The 14,060-nt window shown below is 34.7% G+C and overlaps 2 long non-coding RNA genes across 2 annotated transcripts in view; one reads left to right on the forward strand and one right to left on the reverse strand.

Moving 5' to 3' along the window:
* Nucleotides 1–3,516, forward strand: part of LOC135203349 (uncharacterized) — a 5,451-nt gene extending 1,935 nt beyond the window's left edge. Inside the window, exons 3-4 of the long non-coding RNA XR_010311930.1 lie at nt 13–165; nt 3,051–3,516. This is a non-coding gene — a long non-coding RNA (uncharacterized LOC135203349). The remainder of the gene's footprint in view (nt 1–12; nt 166–3,050) is intronic.
* Nucleotides 3,517–3,729: 213 nt separating this feature from the next.
* On the reverse strand, nt 3,730–13,555 carry LOC135203350 (uncharacterized). Its single transcript, XR_010311931.1, has 4 exons — nt 13,422–13,555; nt 7,872–8,086; nt 5,521–5,682; nt 3,730–4,384 (listed from the first exon to the last, which is right to left on the reverse strand). It is a non-coding gene; the product is annotated as an uncharacterized LOC135203350 (long non-coding RNA).
* Between the last annotated feature and the right edge of the window lie 505 nt (nt 13,556–14,060).

The raw sequence follows: 14,060 nt of genomic DNA on the forward strand, positions 1-14,060 counted from the left end.
GTATCTCAACAGATAATGTGCTTGGAAGGAAAATACTTCGATTTAAATCAACATATCACTTCGCCTTGAAACGTCACTGAAGCTAAACTTGGATTTTTCAAAGAAATAAACACGGCCTAAGAATTTGGACAAGTCCATTAGCTACAACTGGATTCTATTGAGCAGGTGAGAATCAGTTGAAATATCTCTCCTTCAAGTTAAAATTGGGGTAGTTATGTTCTGTATTCGGTTCCAGCTTTGTTACAGTTTCCTTCTTTTGAGATTTCAGTCAGTGTTATCACTGCCTGGGTCTTCTTTGACATTTGTGGGATGCTGTCAGATGTTCAAAGGAATATCAGTGGTTGATGATCTGGACTGTAGGACATATCACTCTACACAGTTCTATGGAACTTAGTTCCACGTTGGCCGAGTGCATTTCGCTCTCGGCTACCAATCCGGTGGTCCGACGTTCGATTCTCGGCTCGACCAACGCGGAACCAGAGGAATTTATTTCTGGTGATAGAAATTCATTTATCGATATAATGTGGTTCGGATCCCACAATAAGCTGTAGGTCCCGTTGCTAGGTAACCAATTGGTTCCTAGTCACGTAAAAATATCTAATCCTTCGGGCCAGCCGTAGGAGAGCTGTTAATCAGCTCAGTGGTCTGGTAAAACTAAGATATACTTTATATGGAGCTAGAAAATCTGTAAGTTCTCCAAGTCGATGAAGTGTTTTGCACAGTACAACTGTACGTTGCATAGGATCATGACATAACTGTTGTTTTATCACTGAACATTTGCAGATATAGAGATGGAGAATGGTTTAATGTCTTAGGTAACAGGTTTAATTTTTAAGCAGTTTTATTGTCTCACTGGAGTTTTCAAGTTTAAGTGAGTCCGTCTCTCTCTCTCTCTCTCTCTCTCCTCTCTCTCTCTCTCTCTCTCGTGTCAACTGTTAGATATCTCTAATTGGTTTAATGTCTTGGGTAATTGGTTTAAGTTTTAAGCGGTTTTATTACCTCATTGGATTTTTCAAGTTTGAGTGAGTTTCTCTCTCTCTCTCTCTCTCTCTCTCTCTTGTCAACACTTGTATATCTCTAAATGGTTTAATGTCTTAGGTAGCTGATTTAATTCTTAAGCAGTTTTATTGCTCTCTGGAGTTATCAAGTTTGAGTCTCTCTCTCTCTCTCTCTCTCTCTCTCTCTCTCTCTCTCTCTCTCTCTCTCTCTCTCTCTCTCTCTCTCTCTCTCTCTGTCAACTCGTAGATATCTCTAAATGATTTAATGTCTTAGGTAATTGGTTTAAGTTTTGAGCGGTTTAATTGCCTCACTGGAGTTTTCAAGTTTGAGTGAGTTTCTCTCTCTCTCTCGTCAACTCTTGGATATCTCTAACTGGTTTAAGATTTAAGCAGTTTTATTGCTCTCTGGAGTTTTCAAGTTTGAGTCTCTCTCTTCTCTCTCTCTCTCTCCATAACCACAGGATCATTTTCAACCAAAATTGGCACAGCTTGATCATGGATAAGTCAATGTAAACATTCTATTATGGTTTGACCTGTTGTACATGTTTTTTGGTACAGGATTATTTATATTTTTTGTCAGAGGTGTTGAGTTTGCCCCTTTTCAAACTTGGGCACCTTGAGAACCATGTTTTTGATCTGACTGTAAAGTCAGACTGCATTCTAGAATTACAGTCTTTGATAAATTTTTTAAAGGTTTTTCAACAAGTGTTGCTTGCAAACTGTATTTCTGGATTCTGTGATGTTTGTTATGCAAAGTGGATAATCCTTTTCACTCCTTTGTAGGTATATAGATATATTCTATCCATTCCACTGTTTATTCATTGTTATCGATAGCTGTAACTGCATCTTGTAAGCCGAATTCATCACTCTCTCAAATATTGGGGGAAAGTATCAGATTGTCTCATTTGTTCTGTAACCCATGAGTTGTCCTCCTGATCTATCAGGGCTTTGTCTCTTGTTTATGGGAAGACTTAAATATTTATCTATATTGAGGCCAGATACAGTTGAGACATCATTCACTTGGTATTTATATTCTTCTTTGGAATTATTCTCTTCATTTGTACCTTTGTTTATGGTGTTGATTGTACCGTACAATTTTTTTCTGTTAAGTGTAGACTTTTAATCATGGGATATGTTGGTGTTTGATGATTTACTGAAGGTTTTGGTCAGTCATTGTTTCTGTAGAGATATTACAGGTATCGAATTGCTTGATTTTAAGGTTTGTCACTCTATGAACTAGTGACACTAAGAGTTTGTTGTTATTTTTGCTGTTCACCTTTTGCCAGCCAGTTTTCATTACTGTTGGAGACTCCTTTGAAGTTTCGTATCTCAAATTTTCCCACTGGGCTTATAGTTGTGCCTTTGTTTTCGACAACATTCCTTTAATGATCTGTTTTTTTTTTTTAACTGTAGAAAACTTTTTCTGCGTGTGAAATATTTTATCAAAGTTTTGTCATTTTGGGCATCAAAAATTTCTTGTGAACGTCCTCAGAAATATTATATGAATAGCTTCCTTTTAATTTCAAGTTTAACTTATCCAGTAAATTTTTTCATATTGAGACGATGCTTTCTTAATAACTTACAGCAAGATAGGAGCATTCTCAATGACATAATGTAAGATTTCTTTTGTTAAAAGTATTCCATTGTCAGTAAGTGTAAGATACAGCAAGATTTCATTTGTTAAAAGTATTCCATTGTCAGTCACTTGCAGTAAGATACAGTAACTAGAGTTTCAATGCTCCTTTCTTAAATAAATACAGTAACATTTCAGTTGTTAAAAATATTCATGTCAGTCACTTGTAGTAAGATGCAGTCAGCGATTAAATATTCCTTTATATAGTAAGATGCAGTAAGAGCTTCAATTATTAAGTGTTCCTTTCTTAGTTGCATACAGTCAGCTAGGAGTTCAATAGTTTTTTTTTAGGCAAAGTCTCTTTAAAAGATTTAATTGGAAAGATTGAATTTCTTACAATACCGTCTTGGTTGTTGCGCAGTAGGTGCATTTCAATCTTAATTATTTAAATTCAATAATAGTCTGCTATAATTTTACAGGTTGTTCTTATTCGGTGGTCCCTCTCTAGCTAGTGATGATGTCCTACCAGAATTACCAGTCAAGTTTCCTTTGTAGAATAACAAAGGAAAGGAGTGTTGATGTTCCTGAAACTAGAGATCACTGATCTCGCCAGAATAGTAGACTACATGGAAGAGGTTCGGTATAGAAGATTACCCGCTATATTGGAAGGTTCAAGGCATTGACTACAGTAACTGATGTCTTCAAGACAGCGAGATCTCTCAGAATTATAAGACATGGCAGGTTCAATAGGATATTGTGAGTTGAGAAGTGTATACCAGATAAGAGGGGTAATGTTGACAATTCAACGCCTTTACGAAAATTATATATGCAACCGGTCTGTATTGCAGAGGAGTCTTCCGTAGAAGAGAACTGTGGTACTCTGTATTTAATAAGTATCTTAAAATGGTATGAAAAATATTTTAACCATAAATTGGACTTTTAGCCTGAAGGTAAAATAAAATATTTTTTTATACCAAATTAAGTATAATCTATATTACCATTTATTGAACCTTCAGAGCCTAGTGGATACTGTTATGTAGATTTTTTGGTATAATAGGATGACATGGTAAGGCTAGTAAAATGTAATACAAAACTATAATTTTCATTTCAAATCCTTAACAATAGCAGATACATCCCACAACACCACCACGATTTTTTTTATAATCAAAATATAGTCATCTAAAAGTTGACTGGTCCAGAAATTTTCAAACGAAAATATTTTTTTGCCCTGAATTACCGGCGGATATGGTTTTGTTTCTTGGTGTGTCTTCGTTATGGGGTCTCTCTTTCTTGATGCGTCATCGTAAGTTTTCTTCTTCGATGGGAACTTTCCACACTTTCCGCTTGTACACTTCTCCTTGGAGGGAAACTTCTTTGTACACCTCTCTTCTTGGATAAGATCTTGTACTACTACTCTGCTGGGATAGGAGCTTCTTGTACTACTCTGCTGGGATAGGAGCTTCTTGTACACTTCTTGGAACTCCTTTTACACTACTCTTCTTGGAAGGGAACTTTTCCTTTCTTTTGGGATGGGATGATCTTTCTTGGATGGGATCTTTTTGTACACTTCTCTTCCGGGAGCTGATGATCTTGTACTTCTGAAGGTCCTTCCACTTCGACGTCAGGCGAAGTAATGGAGTGGCATGAGAGTTCTGTAGGCATTTCCAACTTCTGATGACTCCAAACGTAGATCTGAAGATACTGTGTCATTCTGATGGGCCTTTAAGTAGATCTGAAGTTACTGTCTCATTCTGATGGCCCTTTAAGTAGATCTGAAGTTACTGTGTCATTCCGATGGCCCATGCATAGAGATCTGAAATGGGTAGAATAAGAATTGTCAGAAAATGGTTGAATAGGCCTACTGCATAAATATGAACACCAGTAATTATACTTTTTTTTCCATCTGTCCATCCGCCTGTGGTGTTTGCGTATGGTAACACTGCGGCCCGGCTTTAGATAGTTACGTTTTGTGTAAGTTTTAGGTAAATAAAAGGATATATGGGTGTACATTTGCAACTAAAAAGTTTTTTAATGATTTACTGTATGCGAATTACACCTTTAATATTCGAAATAGGATATTATAATTGTTGAATGTCAGATGAATGTAACTATCTCAAGCCCGGGACGCAGTGTTACCATACGAAACACCACAGGCGGATGGACAGATGGAAAAAAACCGAGTATAGTCTTATAGACCTCCTGCTATGCAACAGACTAATATGTAATGAAAAGTAAGACTTCAGTGATGGTTCTGGAGTTCCCATTTGAGATTATAGTCTCAAATTTCAAGTTTTGTCTCTTAATTCCTTCGGGGATAGTTTTGTTCGTCTGCTAGACAAACTTAACTTGAATTTTGAGGCAAAACTGAAGGAATTTGAGACAATTTCAATATGAGACTTAAGTCACAAGTGGGGCATCCCAACGAGTTTAAGAATTTTGAAACCAATCACAAATGATTTAGAGGAGATTAGGCCTATGGTAAATCACTCATTTTAGCTAAACTACCTTTAAAGCATATTTTCACAAAGTGTTAAAAGGCAAAGTCTAAGAAACTTAATTGGGAAAATAACTAAGTTTAAAATTGCAAAAGAATTGTCAAGCCTAGCTTGATAACCAAGAAGCTAAGATCGTATCTACATTGAAAGCTTACAATGAAAAAACTAGCGGAATTGAATACTTTAGAAAACTACAATGAAAATAATTAGAATTGAAAACTTTAGAAAATTACAATGAAAATCATTAGAATTTAATAATTTATAAAATTACAATGAAAAAAAAATAGAGATTAAAAATATAGCAGAATTAAATACTTTAGAAAATTACAATTAAAATACTTTAGAAAATTACAATGAAAAAAAAGCAAAATTTAATACTTTAGAAAATGACAACAACTCAATTGATCAAGCACCTATGACCAAGACAAGTAAATATGAAGCCACAATCACCCACATATGTCATGTTTTTCTCATGAGGTATATGACGTCGCATTTGCCCACATTATGTTATGTTGTTCTTATGAGGTATATGACGTCGCATGTTGTTCTCATTTGGGGTAATCGTCGGCAACAAATGCTCAGTATAGGCAACAGGGCTTTAGAAAGATGTAGACACCTGAGGAATAAGAAAAAAAAGAGGAAAATTTGAATAAATTGGTGCACAAAATTTGCAATTTACAAGTGGAAGAAAGCAGACATCTTTGAGACGAGTTTAAATACCTTACTTAGGATCCAAATAAATTAGGTATTAACTGAAATTGGACCATTGTACCTCACTGGCAAACAATTTCGACAAATATTGAAACACCTGCTTTAAAATACCTTATTTGAAAATCAAACAAATTAGATGTTTACTGAAATGGTACCATTGTACCTCACTGGCAAATTTGGCAAATATTGAAAAACTTGCTTTTAAAATCTACATAAAAACTTAAACCTTTCTATGTTTAAATTAACACCTGTTTTGCTGCAATAATACTAAATTGGTAAACATTTCTGACAATGAATCATCACTTAACTCTCAAATCTAATATTTCGAAGTTTGAACTTACAAAAAAATATTAAGATTTTGCTACAAAAAAATACAGTAAAGTAACTTTTAGCTGACGTGTAGTACTACAGTAGTTCTGGTGCAGAAAATAATTACCTTAATAAATGATCTTCACTTTTTCTTGTTTAAGTTATCTATTTCCCTTTACATTGTTACTACTTTTGAAAGAGCCCCAGAATATGCTTTGGAAACTTCAATATCAAGTCAATGGCCCCTGACGTGAGCTTGTGAATAATAATAAATAAATAGTAAATAGTAAATAATAAATGATAAATAATATTAAAGGTCTATCATTCATATACACTTGACGACGTGACAGATTAAGACGAAATTATATAAACTAAAAAATGTAGCATTGAATTATTATTGTTTAAAAAGCTTCATTACTTTATTGGGTGGTTATAATGGTTATGGGGGGAGGGGCTTTTTATTATAATTTGTATAAAAACCACACTGGCAATCAAGAGGAAAGCTTATTCCACATTAGCAAATACCTGGGAGAACTGAGTGTTTTGTATGTGAGAACTCTCTCCCCCTTGCCCCCTGCCCCCCCCCCACCCTCTCTCTCTCTCTCTCTCTCTCTCTATTTCATTTGTTCGAGTGGTTAAAATTCTCTCTCTCTCACATTTCGCTTTAGTGGTAGAACTCTCTCTACCATTTCATTGTAGTGGTAAATCTCTCTCTCTCTCTCTCTCTCTCTCTCTCTCTCCTCTCTCTCGCTCTCTCTCGTCTCTCATCTCTCTCTCTCTCTACCCCCCCCCTCCTCTCTTCTCTCTCTCTGGGGTCCCATAAAAGGCAGACAATCAAGATAATGCCACCCCCTAAAAAAAAAAAAAAAAAAAACTTTCAATTCATCGATATAATACCATTTATAATCACCACTCAAGCTAAACGTGGTACTATTAATCTTGTGTTCGGAAACATCTCAAAAGAGTTGCCGGTGGGTAAAAGAAGCTTTAGAATCTAGACGTTTAAATAATGTTAGAATTTTCCAGTCAAACATTCATAAGGATAAAAAAAATGTTAAGGCATTACTAAGTCTCTTCAAATCTATAGAAGAAAATATGCCGTTCAAAATGATACGTTTGGGAATTAAAAGTCATTTTTGTAAAAACTTTAATGGATGGAATGTTTCAGGTTGCTACGATACTGTCGTATCATACCATCAGACCACACGTTTTCTATAACAGACTCATCTGCTTCCATTTAAACGTTCAAACCATCGTTTTCATAAATTCTAGACTCATCTGGTTTCATTTAAACGTTCAAACCAACGGGATTTATAAGCTCTAGACTCATATGCTTCCATTTAAACGTTCAAACCAACGTTTTCATAAATTCTAGACTCATCTGGTTTCATTTAAACGTTCAAACCAACGGGATTTATAACCTCTAGACTCATATGCTTCCATTTAAACGTTCAAACCAACGGTTATATAGACTCTAGACTCATCTGGTTCTATTTAAACGTTCAAACCAACGGTTTTATAAACTTACTCATCTGCTTCCATTTATATGTTCAAATTATATTTTTTAAAAACTCTACTCATCTGCTTCCATTTAAACGTTCAAAGCAACATTTTTATAAACTTTACTCATCTGCTTCCATCCAAACGTTCAAACCGAATGCTTTTTAAAGCCTAGACTGAAATACTTCCATTTAAACGTCCGAACCAAACGTTTTCTAAAACGCTAGACTCATATGCTTCCATTTAAACGTTAAAAATAGAGATTTCTTAAAACCATAGACTCACCTTAGCGTTTTTGTAGCTGTTCCATTTATCTGTGAAATGCTAAACCTATTGTTAGCATAGTTGCAAATCCACACACTGAAGTCCTTTAACTCCTCCGTATCCTTGAAGGCTGTAGGATACGACAAAGGGCGGTGCTGCTTCGTCTCCTTTAAATAGGATTTATATATCTTTTAAATTCCAGCTGTGTCTAGTACCAACGTTGTCCCATCCACAGTCTGCCAAGTTATAAGTAGATATTATTAACCTTTTGAATTCAGCTGAATAAAGATCTGAATGAAGATTTTATAAACCTAATTAATGCAAGCATGAATCTGTGGTACAATGTTTATGCCTTGAAGCATGAATTCAAGCCCATGATATAGTTAAAAACGACACAATTGCTACCTAAGTAGACAACTATACTCTTTTTTTTTTCTTTTTTTTTATCTGTCCATCCGCCCGTGGTGTTTGCGCATGGTAACACTGCGTCCCGGGCTTTAAATAATATCTTATTTCGAATATTAACGGTGTAATTCGCATACAGTAAATTGTTAAAACACTTTTCAGTTGCAATTGTACACCAAGATATCCTTTTATTTACGTAAAATTTACACACAGCGTAAGTATTTAAAGCCCGGGGCGCACTGTTACCATGCGCGACCACCACAGGCTGATGGACAGATTAAAAAAAAAAAAAAAAAACCACACACACAGGAATTCAGAGACTGTAGATCGTCACTATTAGGGCCAGGAAAAGTCTTAGGCCTGTAGGTGTTTTCTCTATAGAAAAACTATAACCCAGTCTTTTCTTATAGGTTCTGTAAATAAAGTTCAGTTCAACTACGAAGAAGCATAGTTTAGACAAGCTTCTTTATTTAAATTTATAAGTACAAAATGTCTTAGGCCTATAGGTGTCTGTATTGAAAAACTAACCCAGTTTTCTTTTGGGTCCTGTAAAAAAAGTGTTTAGTTCAACTACGAAGAACCATAGTCTGGAAAAGTCTCTGGGGAACCTTTATCTAAATTAAAAAGTACAGAAATTCAGAAAATTCGAAATAATTCTACAAGGAACTCAAGTCGTCTTCTCTATCTCTCGGAAAATATTCAATAAGAATATTAAAGACAATGTTTGAAAATAACGAGACTCATAGTTTTCTATGATTAACTTTAAAGAAAAATGCATTTTGCTATGAGTGGTTAGACTAAACTAAATGGCTTTAAAAGACATTATAGACTTAAATACAGATCAAATGAATTATACATATCTCGAGCTTGGGCTATAATAGGCAAACTGATTAGTAATAATCATGTAAAGCAAGTCATTATGCAAGAATATGATTATTATTAGCCTAGAAACAGTTAACAAAGGTTTAGAGCAATTCAAAATAACCAACCCTTAACAGTTGATCCAACAGGGTGACGCAAAAACCACATATGGAACTCAATGCACAAATTAAACAGTTAAAAAGCTTATAAAGTATCTTATTTCCCCAAATATAAGGATCTATTATGTACTGCTATATTAAAAAGATATCAGGGTTAGTCCTCCAGCACAGTTTTGCTGCCACAAATAATGTTTAAGACCTAGGCCTATTCAGTACTGATGCAGACAACGCATCCATGTACAGGGTAAAACAAAATGTATTCAGGACAAGTCTAATCGGAAAACAACGTTTTATCATAATTATTTTAGCTATAGTTTCGGGATAAAGAACTAAATTACTTATTTTCAGTCTTTTATTTCATTAATATAAGATCAAATGGGATTTAAAATCTTAGTTTAACTTTCCAAACAAAAGCTACGAATGTATTGCTTTTGTTAATACTGTAGCAATGGTTTTACAGGGCGACACAAAATAACAAATGATTGACGATTAACAACTATCAACTTATCTCAAGCAAGTCAACTGTACTGAAATGTCTGATACTCTTGACAATAAATTGAAATGGGCCCAATTAGCCCTACAAGCATAATGGAGGCCTATTGAGTAATATTTACACTCAATATGAAAGCATTTTTTCTGTACTTTAGTATCCTTGGCTAGATAAAGTTACAGAGTAATGCAGAAACTACACGTAAAACGGAAACCTCATATATAGAACTTTATACTCTAATTTAAGTGTTCAGTTATATAAAATGTAAATTAAAGTTATATAATCATTTTGGATAGTCCTAGAACATCCCTAACTAGTATATATTCTATCCTGACAACCTACGTAACAAAATAGGCAATGCAAGAATCCTACAACGGTATACAGGGTATCACAAATTGAATCTACAGAAGTCAATACCCGAATTTATTGGTTTAAAAGGAATACTAAGCTTTTTATAATAAAACAAAGGTACTAATAGTACTACCATACTATTATAAAGGTCTAGAACTACCCATCAAGCTTGACTAAGCTTTTTCTCGAAGGAATCTTTGTTGATCTTTAGTCAAACCTGACTAGTTTAGGATCCTTGTTCATTCAAAATAGTTTCCCGCCAAATTTAATACAGGGCTGCTCAAAAAGTGTTACGATATCGCAATTAAAAATACGTTTATAGCATATATTTGCTTCCTGAATTATACAAAAATATATGACAATGATATGAGTTGTATTTGAAGCGTATACAGAGCAAATTAATACACCAGATGACATTATAAGTATATTTGAGTCTTTACTGAGTAGGAGACTAAGCTCTTGTTAACTCTGTAGTCTTGGGAGGACCAAGATATACAGGGTGATGGGATATGTTTTATCGTATCTTAACGTTATGAATATTTGAAAAATATTCTTTTTACGTCGTCAGAATGTTTAAAATCCCATAATATCCATAACTTTACAACGAAACAAAGCTACAAGATGTATATTCAACGTCTCCAAGCCTTGTTACAGTGTAACGCAAAAATGAAACATCGATGGGAAATGCGATATATGTACTCTGAAACCGTAGATGTCTGAATTCCTATTAGTCTCATACACTAATTCCCCAAGTTTAATCTGGCGTATATTTTAGTTAGAAGCTTTGAGAGAGATATAAAAAAGCGTATGGTACCTTAGGCGTCTCCTTTTATATCCAAATAGGAATTACTATGCAATGAATACAGGGTGACTTAAAACCATAGGCCTAGTATTGTACTTTTCTTATAACAGTGAAATAGGCCTGGGGATTTGCAATTAAACATTCTTCGTTACCCTATGTTTTACATGAAACTTTAATAAGTATTCTTAAACATACTGAAGCCTACACAAATGTGATCTTACAGAAAGGCTTATTATAAGCTTAGAAACCCGGATTATAGTGCTACTAGCCACTCGGCAATGAACTTACGTACACTCAATAGACGGTGAATTTCTCAAATCATCTTGCATAATATACAGAATTATATAGACCATTTTCGATAGTCTAACCAATATATATTGATAGAACATTTCCGATTTATATCAAAGCGATAGTGTCACTGACCACACCACCTATACTCACGAACTTCCATGCAACAACGATTAAGAAAAAAAAATCTATAGGTCTAAAAACTTCCTTGATTAGAAAAACAAAAACCATCACCCGAGCCATTAACCCCCTCACCTACTAAAAAAAAAAAAAAAAAAAAAAAAGAAAAACAAAAAAACGAAAACTTTTGTAAACAGTTTTTCAAATGATTTTTGTTCATTTCGAAAACAATCTCTAGTTCCATTGGATAATGATTACTGGGATACCAAAAATAAGCAGTTTTAATTAGATGGGTGGTTTTTGGCGGATGGGGAGCTTCCTGAGAGAGAGAGAGAGAGAGAGAGAGAGAGAGAGAGAGAGAGAGAGAGGCAGGCAGGCGTATGGTTGGCAACCTGTTTAATTAACCATTGTGCAAGCTTAGCCTCTGTATACAATGGAGGAGTTTATCAACCTGTCCTTTGTCAATAAAAGTTTTACAATTAATGCATATTTCATTAATATCCCACGATAAAATATATAAATGTATAATATAATACATAAATTTTATCATATATTAAAGTACATTTACCTCTGAAAAACCTATGTGACATACGCCTAGCAACCAAAACGCAATGTTGGTCTAAAATCTTGGGTACCAAATCGGTTTTAATATACAACTCCTAATCTTTTAAGCAAGACAATGCTGCAAGTAATGACACTCCTACTAAAGCACATTTGGGCGAAATTCCTATGAGGAACGATACATAAATCGCCTTTATTTATTCATTAGAGCATCACGTGTTGTGTACACACAAGTTGGGGTCACTGGCATTGTGTGGTCTCGCGGTTCAGTTACCCCAGATTCTTGTCGCGTTAAAATCGCCCCAAATTTGACAAATTGTTTAACAGCGAGCGGGATTAATCCACTTAAAACTAAACAGAGTTTATCATTAAGGTTTTCGTGTCACTTCTGATATGCAAATTAGCAAGGAAATCCCTGATAAACGCTTAGATATTGGAGAGGAGTTACTGGACTAGTACTAGACTCAGTCGAGTTCTCGTGGTATTGGTAAGGATTAACTATAATTACAAGAGGCATGCGCTGACTCGGGAGCTATGATAACTCTCTCTCTCTCTCTCTCTCTCTCTCTCAATGGAAATGCTTGGAGACTCACAGCTATTCGAATAGCTTAGCTTAAATGGAATTAAATAGCTTATACACATACCTACGTATACATCTTCATACCCAGTACAGGACACAAGATCTAAAAAAGTACCCGAAATTGACCTCGTCTAGACAAAATACCTAGTGGGACCTTTAAAAGCGTCGTCCAACCCGGGGAAAAACCTAGACTAATGATTATTTAAAGTTTGCTGACTTTAAGCCACTGACCAAGTTTGAGTGACTTATTACACTTTTTGACTGTTTAAATTGCGGAAAACAGACCTTAAAAGGCCGAATTATAATGTACAATATATTAAAAGATTAAAACCTAACAAATATTGCTTGAAAGTTACTAATATTTCACGATTGCCAAGAAATACTTGATAAAATTGCCAATCTGGGATGCACTGAATCCTATGGGTCTAATTTTAAAGATGGCGGGTCAGGTATACACACACCAATTGCTAACCTAAAAAGGCCAAACTACCTATTAAAATAATACCTTTTGAGGACTGGCAAAGGGTCAAAAGTTCGAAATAACACAGGTAAAACATTTTATTTGAATTAGCAACCACAGAGCACCTATAGTATCTAAACATATGCCGGCTACAGGTATGTGTTGTATCTGAACATGTGGCAGGTTTGAAACTCCACTAAAAAAAAACTTATTTATAAATGTATCTTCGATATACCAGTTCCTTCAAAGGAATAGTAAGCTAACTTAGTTAAAATATTATTTAAATGAGCTAAACTTCTCCACTGCAAAGCTCAATTAGCTTTTTACCATCGAAAATCAACCGGCCTGCTGTGGGCCCCAATAGCAAAAATTGTACAAGACCAAAAAATACCAATTATTTTATATATATATATATATATATATATATATATAATATATATATATATATATATATAAACACCGTTATGGCCAACGGAGCATTTCGTAATGCTGGGTCATATCATAACCTTGTAATTAATCGCTAATTGTTCTTACTTTTTATGATGGAAATGAGCAAAATTTTCGAAAAATCCCACACACACATCTAAGCCAAACTTTCGTCCGCAGGGGAGAGGAGGTTGGGTCTACACCAGGTCTACACTCTACACTCACTGAGAAAATCCCCAAAGACTTTGGTCCTCCCCACACCCGGTAACCCAACCATGCAAAACACTTTCTACGTCATTTCAGCTCATTCTAACAAATATTTGAACATCATACATTTAAATCCCATAATAAAATAATCTCTCCATTTTAAATTAAATTACTTTTTCATATACGTCAGATACAATTCCAGAATGATATTAAATGATTACGGTGCAGTTTTCCTTAGTTTTAGAAAAATGTCTACACACCTTTGGAAATTTGAGTATTGTGGGGGTGGGGGGTGGGGGGGCGATGGGGATATGGGAGGGGTTTGTATTCGGTTCCTGTCGGGGTGTGGGGGACCAATGGAACTGTGGGTAATTCCTAAACGACTGCTTTGTACAGTAGAGGTTTTAAGAAGGCCATATGGTAATTTGGACAGCTATAAGGAATAGACTGGTAAATTAATAATAATAATAATAATAATAATAATAATAATAATAATAATAATAATAATAATAATAATAATCATACTATAATGGGCGTAAT

The sequence above is a fragment of the Macrobrachium nipponense genome, chromosome 36 (assembly GCF_015104395.2).
Source record: "Macrobrachium nipponense isolate FS-2020 chromosome 36, ASM1510439v2, whole genome shotgun sequence".
Lineage (NCBI taxonomy): Eukaryota > Metazoa > Arthropoda > Malacostraca > Decapoda > Palaemonidae > Macrobrachium > Macrobrachium nipponense.